The sequence below is a fragment of the Macrotis lagotis genome, chromosome 6 (genome assembly GCF_037893015.1).
Source record: "Macrotis lagotis isolate mMagLag1 chromosome 6, bilby.v1.9.chrom.fasta, whole genome shotgun sequence".
Classification (NCBI taxonomy): domain Eukaryota; kingdom Metazoa; phylum Chordata; class Mammalia; order Peramelemorphia; family Peramelidae; genus Macrotis; species Macrotis lagotis.
The window spans coordinates 41,976,799-41,994,976 of record NC_133663.1 but is presented as its reverse complement, the minus strand read 5'-3'; the positions used below and the strand labels follow the sequence as shown (position 1 = coordinate 41,994,976).

General features: G+C 35.5%; 2 long non-coding RNA genes across 5 annotated transcripts in view; one reads left to right on the top strand and one right to left on the bottom strand.

Annotated features, from left to right (window-relative positions):
- The window catches only part of LOC141490762 (uncharacterized), a 45,840-nt gene extending 38,709 nt beyond the window's left edge, over positions 1-7,131 (top strand). Inside the window, exons 3-4 of the long non-coding RNA XR_012469334.1 lie at positions 3,931-4,044; positions 7,076-7,131. This is a non-coding gene — a long non-coding RNA (uncharacterized LOC141490762). The remainder of the gene's footprint in view (positions 1-3,930; positions 4,045-7,075) is intronic.
- LOC141490761 (uncharacterized) overlaps positions 1-18,178 on the bottom strand; it is a 733,557-nt gene that overhangs the window by 411,990 nt on the left and 303,389 nt on the right. The window lies entirely within an intron of this gene.

The following is an 18,178-nucleotide window of genomic DNA, read 5'->3' as shown; positions in this document are numbered from 1 at the left end:
TTTTAAAAAATTATAACACAATGATGGAAGTATTAATTTTATGAAATAAATATGTTCTTAATACCCAAACCAGGGAAGGATGAAGAACTATAGGTTACTATTATTGATGAATATTCAATATTTTAAAATAAAATCTTATCAAACAGACTATAGCAATTCATACATGAAATCATCAATTATGATCTAATTCGATTCATACCAAGAAGGCAAGGATAGCTTAACATTAGAAAATAATCAACATAATTAACAATATTAAAAATCAAAATACTCCAAATCACATGATCTTAATAGGCATAGAAAAGGCCTTTAATGAATACAATACCTCTTTGGTTAAAAATTCTAAAAAGTATAGGCATAGTTAAAGAAACCTTCAAATATCATAAAATCTAAGTTAAATTGAAAGCATGTAATATAAGCAATGAAAATACACTAGAAACTTTCTTAATAAATACAAGAGTAAAGCAAAGGTGCCAACTATCCCTGATATGATTTTATATAGTCTTAGAAATTCTACCAATAAGATAAAGACAAAGAAATTAAAGTTATGTAGAAAAGAAAAATAAAAAATAAAGCTCTCTATTTGCTAACATCATGACAATCTACTAGTAAAGATACTAATTAAGATAATAGCTTCAGGTAAGTTGTAGGGTCAGAAACAACCCCTCAAAAATAAACTTTAATTCAATATAATTGAATAATAACTTTAATTCAATATAATTGAATAATAACAATCTAAGTGTCAATAGAAATCTCATTAAAATATTTGGGGAATCAATCTACAAAAGTAGATCAACCTACTTCTGTTAACTCAACTAAATTAAATTAAATAAAGGACAATTTAACTACTGAAGGAATATTCAGTGTTCATGGGTAGGTTATATTAATATAATAAAAATGATAATACAGCTACAATTTTAATTGTAATTATGTTAATTAAACTATCAAAGTGATGATTTACAGAACTTGAGAGAAAATAAAATTTATTTTAAGAAAACTAAGGTCCAGAATATCAAGGAAAATGATAACAAAAAGATAGGATTATGGAGGAATAGCACTGCTAGTTCTCAATTTAAAAAATATAAAGTAACAGTCCTCAAAACCTTAGTTATTGCATAAAAATAGAAAAGTCTTTCAGTGGAACAGGGGAGACAATGAAGCATAAGAAGTGATGGAGAACTCACCAACATAGTGTTCCACAAAGCATAAAACATAAATTACATAGTAAAAGCTACTTACTGATTGAAAACTGGGAAAACTGGAAGGCAGACTGGAAGAAATTAGATTTAGAACATCTTATGTCATATTGTACAAAAAATTGATAATAATGATCTAAATGTTAAAGATAAAAAAAATTCAAAAAAAGCAGATTATGTACCCTTCACAGGAATGGGTAGGAAATGAATTATTAAACAAACAAAAGATAGAATTAGTTACAAGAGATAAAGAGGCAACTTTGATTACACAAAACTGTAAGGCTTCTACACAAACTAAATGCATCTAGGATAAGAGAAGAAGTGTTGAATGGGGAGGTATCTTTGAATCAATTATCTCAGAAAAGAATTTGCTATTAAACTGTACAAACAAAATCCATTTTTATGAGTGGTAGAAGTATATGAACAAACAGTTTTTAAATAAAAAATTTCAAACTACTACCAATCAAGAATGCTTCAAAACACTAACACTAAAGATAAATTTAATCTCCCAGGAAACAAAGTTGCAAAGATAACAAAAGGTAGAAATAGTCAATGTTCAAGAGGTTGTGGGAAGAAATTTTTGGTGGAACTATGAATCAGTACAACCATTTGGAAAGCAATTTGGAATTATGCAAATAAAATGACTAAAATATCCACGTTATATGGTCCAACGATCAACTGCCAAGAATTTATCAAGGAGGTGAATGACGAAAAAGAGACTCCAGATTCTCCAAAGATTTTAGCAACACTTTGAAATAGCAAGAACTAGAAATAAAGTGAATGTTCATTGAGGGCATGAATTAATGGACTATTACCATGCTTTAATAAACATCAAAAGTCATGGAAAAAGAAAAACATGGAAAGATTTACATGATCTGATCTGATACAAAATGAAGTAGCATAGCCAAGAAAAAAATGACAAAAATGATACAAATGAACCACAAAATGATAAAAAGTAAATGTTGCAAAATTATAAAGAACAAGTTTGAGCCTGAATAAAAAATATAAGAAAACACTTCCACTCTTTTTCTCATGGTTTGGAAGGTCCAAAGATAAGGCATATCTTAGATATCTTCAAAATTTCCCAAAGCTTTTATCAGTTTTTGCTGATTTTTTTCTTTAGAAAATATTATTTTTACCTACATGTACAAAATTATTTTAGCAGTTTCTGTTTGTAATGGTAAAGAATTGCAAATTGAGGGGATGCCCATCATTTGGGGGATGATTGAACAAATTACAGTATATTAATGTGGAATATTATTGTTCTGTAAGAAATCATGAGCAGCCAGACTTCAGAAAAGTCTGGAAATACTTGTAAGAACTGATGCAGAGTGAAGTGAATTGAGCCAGGAGAACATTCACACATTAATATCAATATTATGATCGACTATGATAGATGAAGCTCCTCTCAGCAGTTCGGTGCTCAAGGACAATTCCAAACGACTTGTGATGAAAAATGCCATTCGCATTCAGAAGGGAAAACTATGGGGTCTGAATACAGAGCAAAGCATATTATGTTCACTTTTTAAATCTTGTTTTATGCATCTTTTCTTTCTTTCTCATAGTTTTTCCCCCTTTGGTTCTGATTTTTCTGTCACAATGACTAATATGTAAATACATTATACACAATTATACATGTACAACCCATATCAGATTACTTGCTACCATGGAAAAGGGGAGGGAAGAGAAGGAAATAGAAAAATGTGGAACTCAAAAGCTCACAAAAAAGGTAAATGCTGAAAACTATCTTCGCAAGTAATTAGGAAAAATAAAATAACATGGAAAATATTATTTGCTATGCAGAATGGCTTTCTTCAAGTACAGGATACTGTGAGAAATTCTGGTGATGTAAAATATAAAAGATATTATTTAGAATTATTTAAAATAGAGAAAAAAGTAAATTAGAGGAATAAGAAATAAATTACTTTTTATATTGCTAGATGGGGAAGAGTTCATGATAAAAAAAATGGGGTAAAGAGAATCATAGAAGATATGAAATTCAGTTTTCATTATATAAAATTCAAAATATTTTGTACAAACAATATAGCCAAAATTAGAAGGAAAATGGGTATCTGGGGAAAAAAAATCTTTGCAGTTAAGTTTTCCAAGTAAAAACTCATTTACAAGTTGTAAAGATTGCCTGACTCAAATTTATAAGAAAAAGTGCCATTCTAAAACTGGAAAATGGTCAAAAGATATTAGTTCTCAATGGAAGAATATTCAGTTTCTAATAGAGAAAGGCAAATTAAAGCTACTCTTGGGTTCCATCTCACATCTATCAGATTGGCAAATCTGATTTTTTTTCTAAAAAAAGTGAAATGTCAAATGTTGAATGGGACTTTGGAACATTTAAACATTGATTTTTATGTAGAACTCACACAGGGCAAGAGCTCACAACAGTGGAGGGAGGACAGGTTCATAAAAAGTGATACAAAGGACATTCTGAAAGTCTCTCTTAAGAACTTTGGAATTGATGTGGTATGGGAGACATTAGCACAGAACCACCCATCATGGTGAGTCCTCATCAAAGAAGATACTATGCTTTATGGACAAGACAGAATAGAAACAGCTCAAAGAAAATGTGAGATAGACCAGTTTAGAGAACCCACTCCCAGATGTTCACAGGGACTAGTTGTGCCCAATTTGTGGTAGAGCATTCTGTGCTCACATTGTCAGACACATTGTAACTTGTCTCTAATATAATGATGTCATTTTGATCCTCTTCAATACTGTGAAGGATAAGAACCACCCAATCAACCAATCGGCATTGATTCCTTGTTGGTGGAACTGTGAATTGCTGTAGTCACTCTGGAAAGCAGTTGGAATTATGCTCTCAAAGTCACTAAAATAGGTCAGTATTTTAGTAAAGATACCACTCACAAGGTCCACACCCCAAAGATGACAGAAAAAGGAACTTCCCTGTATAAAATATTCCTACTACCTTCATTTGTTAAAGCAGAGAATTTGCTTTAACTCAGGGATAAGTCATTGGTTATTGTTCTGTTGTTTCAGTCATGTCCAACTCTTTGTGACCATATTTGGGTTTTATTTGACAAAGATTTTGGAGTGGTTTGCCATTTCTTTCTCTGTCTATTTGACAAATGAGGAAAATGACATAAATAGAATTAAATGACTTGCCCAGGGTCCCACAGTTAATACATATTTGAGGCTAAATTTGAACTCAAATCTTCCTGATTTCAGACTCAGTGCTTTATTGTGCCACCTAACTACCATGCAGCCTCCCAATCTATCAATTAAAAGATAACTAAACAAATCATGGTATATGAATACATTAGATATTATTGGGTTATAATGAATGAGGAAATGGAAGCTTTTAGAGAAACCTGATATAGAGAGAAGTAAGCAGAAGTTTATTACAATACAATATAAACAAAAGTTTGATACAATAACAACACTATAAAGATTACTTTGAAAAACTTGGGATCAACTCAATGACCAAGCACAATTCCAGAGAACTGATGATATGCACTTCTGGTAATGCTATAAACCTATATACTATGGAAGATTATAGTCTCTGAAGATCTAAAATTTGAAGGTTACTCAAATGGCAATGGAGAAACATACAGTGATGGGATATAAGCAGACTGTAACAGTTTATCCAAACAGAATTATGAAAGAAAAACCAAAATGCAAAGCTCAAAAAACATTGGAGGATCAAAGATTGAAAGCTGAGAAGGTCTTTGGATATCAGTTAATCCAAAGTTCTGATTTTAGAGATTAAACAAGCCCAGAGAGAAAAAAAAGTGAATTGTTCAGGGTCATATAGGTAGTAAGCAACAGAAAGTGGTATCTGAATCCAGAAGGCTTTTATTACACAATAGGCTAGTAATCTGCATTGGTATCACTGTGATTTAAAGAGAATTGTATGTCTAACACATTGGATAGCTCTCTTATAGCAAATTTATAACTAGAATTTAAGGAGAATCTGATAATAATAAAGGGAATTTATTAACAGTTATGAAGAAGAATCATCAAGAGTGATCAAGCATAGGGATGGATGGGTAAGGATCTTCATTATTCAATGAAATACTAAAATTGAAAAGCTTACAGATCCATTTGAGCACTGAGGATTATGTCAATGACAGCAGCTAAATTTATCATAGCATTCTATCTCTCAGGGAGGATTTTAAACTCAGGAAGCATATAAGAATATTCTGGAATCTTATTTATGACTTTAACATCTTACCTCCATTCAGCTAGTTCTTAGAGCAGGTAATAATATGAGACATCTTTTGCCTGGCCCTTATGAAATGATTTCTATAATGATATTTTTAAAGAGGACCTGAAAAAGGAGAAAGGATCATTCACAGTGTAGTCTGACATATCTCCTTTGATGCCTAGTAACCAAAAGCCATACTCATTATATCACACAAAATCTAGGTGAAGCAAAACAGTGATCCTAGTTGAATTCTTGATAAACTATCGCCTGAATACTGTTCCCATACAGGAGAAGCAATTCAGTATAGAGTAAATGTTCAATGCCCCTGCCGCTGTTACTAGACATAGAGAATGAATCACCACCCTATTATATTTTTTTGTCTGAAAAAAACAGTATTAGATTTTCTCGTAACTGCCTCAGAAAAAATTAATTAACTATTTCAGTGCCACCAAGTACTGATCCACAAAATACCCTCTGGTAGTTCAATCCTGTGGGGCCTTTGTGGCCTAAATCTCACTTGGTACAGTGATGAAGAGGCTGGGTTCCATCTGTGCAAAGCATGAAGTAATTTCCAAAAGAAGTAGGACAGACAAACCACCTGGTTGTATTCATCTTCTATCTAGGGTCCGTTAAAAATCACCACACACACAAGGGCCAGAGACAATTGTGGATGCTGACCCTTGCTGACATAAGTGTCCCTTGATTCAAAGACTTGGGAGCTAACCTAATTTTGCCTTTTCTCCCCTTCTTGCGCTACAACAATACACACTTGCCACCTCAGCAAACAAATTATCAGATCAATATTTGGCTGGCAGTCAGTGCCCCCAGCCATAAACATATATAAAAAGGGCAATAAGCTCTTAGGATGCTCTAGTAAAGATCTTGTATCTATCATCGGCCACAGTGGACATCGAGCAGTCTTTCCCTCCCTGGGCAAAGGGGGAAAAATCAGCTTCAATTTGAGTCCACTGCACAAGTTGTACAAGGAGGGAGCAAAATACTCTACCAGATAGAGTACACAAATAAAACTGTCATCCTATATAATGTGTCTAACAGATAAAGTCAGCATTCATTCTAACATTTATTCCTACATTTAGAGCAGTTTGATTGTGCTTTTAAGATCATTAAAATTTTCTACTTTGTATAAATGACAGTCCACTCCTGCTCTCCTCGTTCTTCTCAAAAGATAGCATGCAAATATTGTCTTCTAAATAGTTCCTGACTGCCTTACTACTAAATTATTGGATGGGTCAGAAAAATCTGAATGTTTCCTTCACATTTTTTAGGCCTCAAAGAAATATCAGTGAACAGGGAATATAGACAGACCCTAACCAGCATAGTCTTCAATCAAATTCAGATAAAGAAAATAGTGATTCCATCAAAGAACTATTGAAACTAGGGATAAACTGGAGGAATATTTTTTTCACTAAGGAAATAATAAAATGAGATTGTGGTGGCCCAGAGGACATAACCATTTTGCCAAGGGGAAGAGAGAAAAATCTTCCAAATAAAGTAACAATCCATTTTTTTGGACTGATCCTCCTGAAAAAGTTATAAAACGTACATTTCTCATTTGTGTGATTTGAATGAATCTGTATTCTCAAAAAATTATTTTAATTTTTCCAACATTGTGAAGCACAGACTAAGACAAAGACAAGAAATGTTTCCTTCCTCAGTGGGATTTTTTCACTCTCTATTTCAGGCATGGATATAGATGTGATGTGTAACTACATCTGTTTGACTTCATGAAAAAAATTAGGTAAGTAGAATGATAACCCATATGCTAAAATACTAACAAAGAAATTTCACTCCCCTCGGGTTCTCCCCCCCCAAAATGCGAGGAAATCATGTGGGGTTTTGCAATCAGCCGGCATCGGGGGGTCAGAGATCAAAAATAAGTGGTGGGCCACAACATGCAGAGCTTTTAAAAAAATAATGTCACATTCTCTCGTTCTCAGCATAAGAAATGGGCAACTTGTTCGGGCAAATAATTGTTAGCGCTGAGGATTTTATTATTAATCTCCGAAGACCGCTGAATTTGGGGTCACAGTGAGGGTTGATTAGGTACAAGGTGCATAAAGCTCTCCTCTGTCGATGCTATTGAAAGAAGCAAGTAATTTAGATTCAGAATTGGTCTTGGACTGAAGCTCACTCCATTACGGACCATTTTCAATTTCAGCCATACAATAAACATCAAGCTCAGCAAGGAAATTAGTACATTTGGTAATGTATCGGAAGAGATGGGTGGGTCTTTGACAAGATGACACTTATCACCAAAGCTTCAGTTAATGAAACCCTTGAGTGGTATCTGCGTTTGACATATTTTGACATTTTTTGAAATCACATCCAGCGTTTTTCCCTCCACAATGTTCTTCTTTATGAAGAGGGGAAAAAAATCCATCTACCTTTAAAATGAGGGCTGAAGTACTGCAATATTATTGGAAAAAAAATTAAAGAGATGCTGTCTGTCCATGATGGGAAGAACAGAGTACTTTCTGGAAATCCGTAAGATACAACAGATTCACAAGATAAATAGTATTCAAATTAAGCACACACTGATTTTCCAGGGAGAATCTTTGGATGAAAATAGGGACATTTTTTATCTTACTTTCTGGAGAAGTATCTTCCTCTATCAATGGGGTTTCATTAATGGGATTTGAAGTTATATTGCCAAAAAAATGCCAATTGTAAATAATTATTTCTTGAGTCTAACAGTTTTTCTTTCTTTCATGAGGAGCCTGCTTGTACCAGGAGAGGTGGTGGTAGGGGGAAGGAAGGGTCATCAGTTAAGTAAGAAAAAGAAATGAAAATACATGGGTCTATCTACCCATATACTCTCACCTACATACTCAGATACACATGCCAAAAAAAAAATGCTATGCAAAAAAAGAAAAGAACAAAATATGAGGTAAGAATGAAATCAGCAGAGGAAAAGAAAAGAACAATATCTAGCCCCAAATCGACTCTAAGAAAAGCATGACCCCCATTCCTCCCACCAGATTTCTTCGGTTGGGGTATCATTAAATGTTGCTTGATGGCCAAATGCATAGATAATATAAAACCCAAGAAGAGGAGAAAACATCCAAAGTGATAGGAGATTTTGGCTCACACATTCTGAAGGGGGGAGGGAGGTGCTATTTACTTTTTAGCCTTCCTGAAAGCTGAGGGGAATTATTATGGATTCAGATATTTCAAATCTCACACAGCTCTATTGTTCCTTCTGTGTTTTTCATCTCGCACTAGAAGAACAATTGCGACAGAAAGTACAAAGCGTTCCAAACAGGGGGCCTTCCTGAACTGCCTGGGTCCAGGGCAGCCCTCAGAGCACTGGAGCCCAACCCGGGTGGTCCCTCCCACAGATCATTTACCCATCACAAGGAGGAGGTCACCTTGAAGTTTGAAGAGAAAGAGAAAGAAGGATGTGTGTGTGTGTGTGTGTGTGTGTGTGTGTGTGTGTGTGTGTGTGTGTATAGAAAGAAGAGAGTGCAGAGGCTAAGATTCTGAAATATGTATGGAGGAAGGGAATGTTTTTTTGTTTGGTTTTTAGAATTCTTTCTTGTCTTAGAATACCTCTTCGAGGCACTGTGCCTGTCTGCCCCCCTTTTTTTCCATGTCGCAATCATAATTTAAGGTCCTAAATTCAGATCCTATTTTTAAATTCCCCTATAAAAGCTACAGATTCTAAAAGGACAACTCCTGGTTATTTACAACAAATTCTCCACTTTGCTGGCCTAGGATGAATTTTGAACATCAGGCTGAGAGCTTCTCACTCCTTCTACACACACTCCCCTAACCCACTCCCATACAATTTCTGTCCTTCCCTGGCCAAAGAAGCCAGTGTACACTCACAAGTCTTATTGATAGATTTTTTTTTTAGTTTAAAGACTTGTTGAGAAAATAGACCTTCAAGATAATAACATGTATTTTCCAGAGTTATGAAGATCAAATGAAATATTTGTAAAGTACTTAGCACAATGTCTGCCACATAGTAGGTGCTTAATGCTGCCTCTCTTCCTTTCTTCTTCCTTCCTTTCCTTCCTTCCTCCCTCCCCATCTCCCATCCTCTTTTCCCCTCCTTTCCTTCCTTCTTTCCTCTGTTCCTTCTATTCTTTCCTTTTCCTCTTTCTCCTTTTCTTGCTTCCAATCTTCTGTTATTCCTTTTCTCTTATTCCCTTTCTCCCAGTCTTCCTTCTTCCTTCTCTCCTTTCTTTTCTTCCTAAGTTCCTTTTTTTCTTTGCTTCCTCCCATCTTCTGTTCTTCACTTCCTTTCTTCTTCTCTCTCCTTTCCTTCCTTTCTTCATATCTCCTATCATCTAGTCTTTCCTCTTTCTTCCTCCCTTCTTTCTTCTCCCTCTTTCTTTGTTCCTTTTATCCTTTCTGTTTCACTCTCCCTCACTTCCTTAGTTCCCTCCTTTCTTTTTTCTTCCTTCCTTTTCCCTCCCTCCCAACACCTCTTCTTCCTTCTTTCTTCCCCTCTTCTTTCTTCTCTCCCTTCCTTTCTACTATCCTTTCTTCTTTCCTTACTCCCTTTCTTCCTTAGCTCCTCCCTTTCTTCCTTCCTTCTTTCCTTCCTCTGGCTCCTTTTCCCCTCCTTTTCTCTTCCTCTCTTCTTCCTTCTCTTTCCTCCTCCCTTTCTCCTTTCCTTTCTTCTTTCTTCTCTCCCTTTCTTTCCTCTTTTCTTCCTTCTTGGTAAAGTTCACTTCCTTCCTATCACAAAAAGAAAAAAAGAGAATATTGTAGAGAAAAGAACACTAGTTGAAAATAGAAATGCTCAGGTTTAAATCTGAATTTGGACCCACTATCTGTGAGTTCTTGAGCCAGTCACTCAAATTTATGGGGCCTTAGTTTTCTCTCTGTAAAATCAAGGATAACCTCATTATCTAGTTCATTTCTTCCAGTCTCATTTAATGGTTTAGCCACAGTAAAGGTTTTAGTTTAATGATAAGAATCCTAAATTTGGAGTTAGTGTCATTCACGACATCAGCAGAAAGGGAGATACTCAAAGACAGATTTGGACTCAGTGCCAAGTTTAACCCCCATAAGAACGGTGTCTGCATTTCTATTGTTCTTTAAGGTATGCCAGATGCTGTACAGACATGACATCATTCAATCTTCAGAACAATCTTTTTTTTAAGGTTTTGGCAAGGCAATGGGGAAAGTGGCTTGCCCAAGGCCACACAGCTAGGTAATTATTAAGTGTCTGAGGTACTCCTGACTCCAGGGCCACTGATCTATCCACTGTGCCACCTAGCCGCCCCAAGCCACTATATCTTTTTTTAATATTTATTTATTCTCTTTTTGTACAAATAATTTTTTATACAATAACAAAATATTCTTGTTTAAGAGTAAACAAAATACCCCCTCCCCCCACAAAATATAGATCGCTTGAGCAATAAAGTAAAGGGGAGAGAAAAAAATTAAAATTAAAAAAAAATAATAGTAATAATTGTAGGTATGGCCAGGTAGCACAATGGACGGAGCCCCAGCCCTGGAGCCAGGAGCACCAGAGCCCATATCTGTCCCTATACACCCAACAATCACCCAGCTGTGTGACACGCAAGCCACCCCAAACCCACTGCCCTGCAAAAACCAAAGAAAGAAAAAAAAGACCCAAAATAAAATAAAATAGTGATAATAGTAGTGGTGGCTGGGTGGCAGACAGAGCATTGGCCCTTGAGCCAGGAGCACCCAGGTCCAAATCTGGCCTCAGACACCCAAAGATCACCCTGCTATGCGGCTCCAGGCAGGCCACCCAGCTCCATTTGCCCTGCACCCCCCCCCCCCCAAATAACAATAATAGTAACAAATGTGCTTCAGTCTTTGTTCCAACACCAAAAACTCTGTCGCAGGTGGATCACATTTTTAATGATAAGTCCATGGAAAAATTACTTCCATATTTTTCCACCATTGCCATTGCTGATCGCAACTCCCGCCTTTCATATTTCTCCACTACCATGTACTATATTTTCTCTCTCCTTTCACTCTGACTCTGCTGTAGGGTTGCTGAGTGTCGCAGCAGACAGATCCCCGGATCTGGGGCCAAGAGGCCCTGAGCCTCCCTACAACCCCTTAGGCCCAGAATCCACCTGGCCCTGTGGTCCTGGGCAGGCCTTCCAATCCCAGCCCCTTGCAAGAAGTAAAAAGGAAAATGTGTTATATCTGACCACTCTCCCCCCATGGTCTATCTTCTCTTCCTTCATTCACATCCCTCCCTTCCCCCTGTCCCCCCCCTCTCCTTCTTACTCCAGATGTCTATACCCCATTGAATATATTTGCTGTTTCCTCTCCTAGCCACCTCTGATGAGAGTGAAGATTCCCTCATTCCCCCTTGCCTTCCCCACTTCCATATCATTGCAATAGTTCATTGTAATAAAGAAAAAACTTAGTACATGAGATATCTTGGCCTATTCACCCTCTCCTTTTTCTTTCTCCCATTACATTTCCCTTTTTTTTCCTATTAACTCCATTTTTATAACATATTTCATCTTCAAATTCAGCTTTCTCCTGTGCTTCAACTATAAAAGCTCTTTCTACCTGCTCTATTAATTGAGAAGGTTCATATGAGTATTATCAGTGTCATTTTTCTATGCAGGAATACATGCAGTTCATTATCATTAAGTCCCTCATATTTCCCCCCTCTCCTTCAATCTCCATGCTTCACCTGAGTCCTGTATCTGAAGATCAAACCTTCTGTTCAGCTCTGGCCATTCTAAAGGAACATTTGAAATTTCCCTGGTTCATTGAAAGTCCACCTTTTTCCCTGGAAGAGGACATTCAGCCTTGCTGGGTAGTTCATTCTTGGCTGCATTCTAAGCTCTTTTGCCTTCCGGTATATTATATTCCAAGCCCTACGAGCTTCCAATGTAGTTGCTGCTAAGTCCTGTGTGATCCTGACTGCAGCTCCACGATATTTGAACTGTGTCCTTCTGGCTGCTTGTAACATTTTCTCTTTGACTTGCGAGTTCTAGAACTTGGCTATAATATTCCTAGGGGTTGGTTTTTTGGGATCTCTTTCTCAGGGGGATCAGTGGATTCTCTCCATTTCTATTTTGCCCTCTGTTTCTAGGATATCAGGGCAATTTTCCTGTAGTAATTCTTGGAAAATGATGTCAAAGCTCTTTCCCTGATCATGACTTTCAGGTATTCCAATAATTTTTAAATTACCTTTCCTAAGTCTGTTTTCCATATCAGTTGTTTTTTCAATGAGATATTTCACATTTTCTTCTAATTTTTCATTTTTTTGGTTTTGAAGTAATGAATCCTGGTTTCTTATAAATTCATCAATCTCCCTGAATTCCATTCTTTGTCTGAAGGATTTGTTCTCCTCAGAGAGTTTTCTTATCTCTTTTTCCATCTGGCCAATTTTGCTTTTTTAAAGCATTCTTCTCCTCAATAACTTTTTGAACTGTTTTATCCATTTGACCTAAGCTGGTTTTTAGCATGCTATTTTCTTCAGCACCCCAAAACCAGGCTCAGGCTGGGAAAATGAGCAAGCAGAGAAATAAGAGGAACACCACTGAGAAATATTTTGCATATGAGCCCAAGAAGGATCAAAATACTTAGTCTGATGATGAGGAAGCACAAGCTACTGCATCTAAAGACTCCAAGAAAAACAGAAATTGGGCTCAGGCTATGACATAGCTTAAAAAAGACTTTGAAAATCAAATGAGGGAGTTGAAAGAAAAACTAGGAAAAGAAAGGAGAGAGATGCAGGAAAAACATGAAAATGAAGTCAGCAGCTTAGTCAAGGAAATCTGAGCCACCATATCTTAAAGGAAGTTAGGGATATTGTAAAAAGAAAATGAGGAGGGAGATTCTAGTCATTCTGGATGGCCAGTACAAAAGAATATGAGGATCAGTAAGGAAAAAAAAGCAAGTTTAGCTGTACTGTAGAGTTAAAGGAAAAAAGTATTATAATGACACTGAAAAGATAGGATGTAGGAACTTTGAAAACTAAACTGTTTATACTTTACCATAAAGGCAATAGAGAAACATTAGAAATTATTGAGGAGGGAGTAACATGGTAAGATCTATGCTTAAGATAATTATTTTGGCAACTATGTGTAAGAATTTACTGGATAGGCAAAGAGAGATCTCACCATGTCATTTCTTGATAATTTCTAATAACTCCAAAGAGCTGATAGGTGATGTTGGGGCCAGATTGCTTAGGGCTTTACAAACTAAATTGAGGTATTTCCTAAAAACAATAATAACCCAATAGGGTAAACAGAATAGGGTAATCACATGATCAGCTCAGTACTTAATGAAAATTACTTGGAAAGGAGTGTATAGGATGGACTGGATAGGGAGAGTTTTGATTTGGGGAGAACAATTAGAAGTCTTTTGTAATAATCTAGGCAATGATTTTGACAGCCTTATATAGTTGGCTAAATTTTAGTTAACTAAAATGTTAGCTGTTGAAGTGGTAAAAAGGGGTCTTATAAAAGCAATGGTATAAAATAGAAATGACAAAATCTAGGATATATGGGGTAAGGGAGAATCCAAGATAATGCCAAGATTTTGAACCTGAAACCATGGAAGGTCAATGGTACCTTCAATAGAAATGTAGAAACATGGAAAAGGAAAGTGCCTAGAGGGGAAATAAAATAAATTTTACTTTAGACCTGTTGAGTGTCTCTAGGATATACAGTTTTAAATGTTCCATATGCAAGTGGTGACCTAGGATTGAAACTCAAAGAAAAGACTGGGCAATTGAGATGAAGCCATAGATAAGATATGGGACCTGCAACAGGAAGACCTTGGTTTGAATCCTGCCTCAGATATTTGTTAGCTTGGGACCCTGGGCAAATCATTTTTCCAAGCTTCAGTTCCTCATCTGTAAAGCTGGAGATAATAATAACACCTACCCTACAAGATTGTTGCAAGTATCTAATGAGTTAACAGCAGTAAAGAATATTTTAAACCCTAAAGAAATTTCTACATTATATAATAGTTAAAGTCATGTGAACTAATGAAGTTATCAAAAGTGAGTATTGAGGAAGAAGAGAAGAGGGTTCAGGACATAACTTTAGAGAACACCCACAACAGTATGATGTGAATAGAGATCCAGGAAAAAAGAGTAAGAAAGAGTGGTTAGCTAGGTAGGAGGAGAACCAGGAAAGAATAAGGTCATTAAAACCCCAAAAGGAGAGAGTATGAGAAGGAAAAGAAACTAAGATGTGCCAAATGCAGAAGATGAATCAATAAAGATTAGGACTGAAGAAACATCCATCAAATTTAGTAAGACATCATTAGATAGTTCCTTCCTCATTTCCTTTTCACAATATCGCTAACTTCCTTTAAGACATGGTGACTCTAGTTATATTTCTAATGCAAAGTCTTTTCTATTCCCTCAACTTCTAGAGACTTTTCTCTAAAATCACTATCATGTGAGATATGAAAAATTTTCCAAATCATTAATAATTAAAGAAAGGTTGAGATTTTACATCAATCACCAAATTGACAAAATTGTTAAAGAAGGAAAGTGACAAATGTGGGAGGGGGTCATGGAAAAACAGGCACAGCAATGAAATGTTAGTAAAGTTGTGAAATGGTATAGCAATTCTGGAAAATAATTTGGAATTGTTCTCAAAAAATTACTAAATTCTATATAGACTTTGACCCAGCAATACAACTATTAAGCATATCCTCCAAAAAGACCAAAATAAGAAGAAAACTACCCATGCATAGAAGTATTTATGATAGTTCTTTTTATGGTGATAACTGGAAACTAAAGGAGAGTAAAGCAATTGGAGAATAGCTAAATAAATTATTATATATTAATATAATAGAATATTATTGTACTGTAAGAAATGATGAAAGAGGGGGCAGCTAGGTGGTACAGTATTTAGAGTACTGGCCCTGGAGTCAGGAGGACATAAATTCAAATCCAGACTCAGACAATAATTGCCTAGATGTGTGACCTTGGGCAAGTTACTAAACCCCATTGCCTTAAATAATAAATTGCAATTAAAAAAAGAAAGAGTACTTTAAAAAAAGAAATGATGAAAAGAATGGTTTCAAAGAAACCTGGGATGATTGCTATGAACTTATGAAAAATGAAGTGAACAGATTCAGGAGACAAATTTAACGATAATATGCTGTAACATAATGTAAACATAAAAATGTTGTTAATGTAAAGTTGTAAGCATAAAAAATGTTGTAAATGTTGTAGTAAACATAAAAAACTTTGAATATCTAAAGAATTTTGATCAACACAATGACCATCCACAATTACAAAAGACCATTGATAAAATATGCTACTGATTTCTTATTAAGAGATGTAATAGACTCAACAATGCAGACTAGTTTTGATTGTGGGTAATGTAGAAATCAGTTCTATTTGACTATACCTATTTGTAACAAGGGTTTTGTTCTTTTTCTTTTTAAAGAAATCTGACCTAATTTCTTGTTAATTATACATTTTTATTTGATCATTTTTAGAGAGTGATTCCAGTTGTGTGATTAGGTTGAAAGTAATACAGAGGAAATAATGTATATAGCACTTTGAAGGAATTTTGACTGAGAAAGAAAAAAGATATATAAAATGATAAGGTATGGTATGGTCTGGGGAAGATTTTTTTAAGAATAAGGGAGCTTTGGGCATGCTTGAAGGCATTAAAAAAGCAGCCAGTTAATAGGGAAAGGTTGATAGTACAAGAGACAGAAAAGGTGATTTTGCTAGAGAAGATGAGAAGGGATAGGATCAAATGCACATGTGGAAGTGCTGACCTTGGCAAGACAAGGGGCCTTGGTTTGTATACTGGAGTAATAGACAAGAGAAAAGGAGATGATATCTGAGTGTTTTTAGATGAAGAGAATAGGAAAAGAAGGAATTCACATCAAATTGCTTCATTTCTTTTGGTGAAGAGATAGATCCTCAGAAGAAATATGGGAATAGGGGAATAAAATGACATGGGAGTAAGGATGGAAGTTGTAGGGAGAAGAAATTTGCAATATCTCAGACAAAGGTGATACACATCTAAAACTGAACAAAATAAGATATCACATTTACATGAATGGTAGATCCTTTGTAAGTTAGATCTTTACCATCCCTTCAAACTTATTATCTTATATCTCATTTCTTTCTCAACCAAATTCCTTGAAAGAGATGTTTACAAATATTCTAAATGGAGGGGGAAAATCAAATTGATTCTTTGCTATTGTGGACAAAAAATGCCAGTTGACTGGATGAACCCTTCACTTTCAAACTGGTTATTTTAGAAATGTGAAGACACCCATCAGTAGGAATAAATGGTGGCAGCCAGGTACTTGATAAGAAGTTAGGCTATGGAGAGTAAGAAGATATTTATTCTGCAATATGCCTGGAAGAGAAGCAAAATAAATAAAAAGACAAAGGTAACCATTCATAAATTTAGGACCAGTTCCATTTGGAAATAGCAATGATTTAAACATTTGATTCATCTTAAATACTAAACTCAACAATTCATACTCAGATACTCCAAGCATCAGAGAATCATAGCTCATACAATTCTAGGAGAGTTGCAAAGACTCTTTAAGGTCACACAGTCCAGTCCTCTTTTACAGATGAGTAAATTGAATCTCAGAGAGGTTAGGTTATTTGCCCAAGGTCACACAAATAGAACCAGCATTTGAATTCAGTTTGTCTATCTCCAAAAACCAGTATTCTTTCCACTCTGCCTATTGTATATTAAGTAACAATAGCCTCTTCTGATGTCTGCCTCTATTGCAATATTCATTATGAATGAACTTGAATTCCCAAGTCATTTTTCCAAAGTGATTGGGCAGAGTTGGTTTCCCCCCAAATATAGCTGAAAAATAAAGGAATCTGGACAAGTGAGAAGAATACTCAGGGTCAATGTTATGCAAGGTTTTGCTGCCATGTCTCCTGAGTCTGTCATTGGTTTTTGTCCAAACATCTGAAGATGTAACAAATTCCACTACATTTGAAAATTCCAAAGTTCTTAATCTTTGGTGTCCTGCTCATTTGGCAATTGAATTAAGTGTTCAGATTCAATTACACTTCCTTCCTTCTTTCTATTTTTTTTTAAAAATTCTATACAGGTACTTAACATTTTTCTTTATTATTATTTTTTTAATGTGTGTTGTTTAAATTTTATTTATTTAAGGCAATAGGATTAAGTGACTTGCCCAAGGTCACACAGTTAGGCAAATATTAAGTGTCTGAGGTTACATTTGAATTCAGGTACTCCTGACTCCAGGGCTGGTGCTCTGTCCACTGCACCACCTAACTGTCCCAACAGTTCCTTCTTTCATAAAATTGTTCATACCTCTCCAGTGCCTTTAAGATGAGACTATATGAATAATAACTAATGATACTAGCTAACATTTATATAGCATTTTCTAAAAATTTATTATACCTTTCCATTCATTATCTCATTTGATCCTAATAGCAGTCCTGGGAAGTAGGTGCCTGGATAATCCTCATTTCAAAGATAAGGAAACTGAGGCAAGAGGGTTAAGAGACTTGTATAGGGTTATACAGCTAGAATCAGAGATAATATTTGAACTCAAGAAGATGACTCTTCTGACTCCAGGTCTGGCACTTTATCCACAGCATCACAGAGGTAATAATAACAATTTAGGATCATAACAATTTAACACTAACAATAATTAATAATAATAACAAGAAGGTAAATAATAAAAACCATTTAATTGCCACCAGAAATTACAGAAAGGTTATCTTTTTTTTAGATTTTTGCAAGGCTATGGGGTTAAGTGGCATGCCCAAGGCCACATAGCTAGGTAATTATTAAGTGTCTGAGGCCTGATTTGAACTGAGGTACTCCTGACTCCAGGGCCA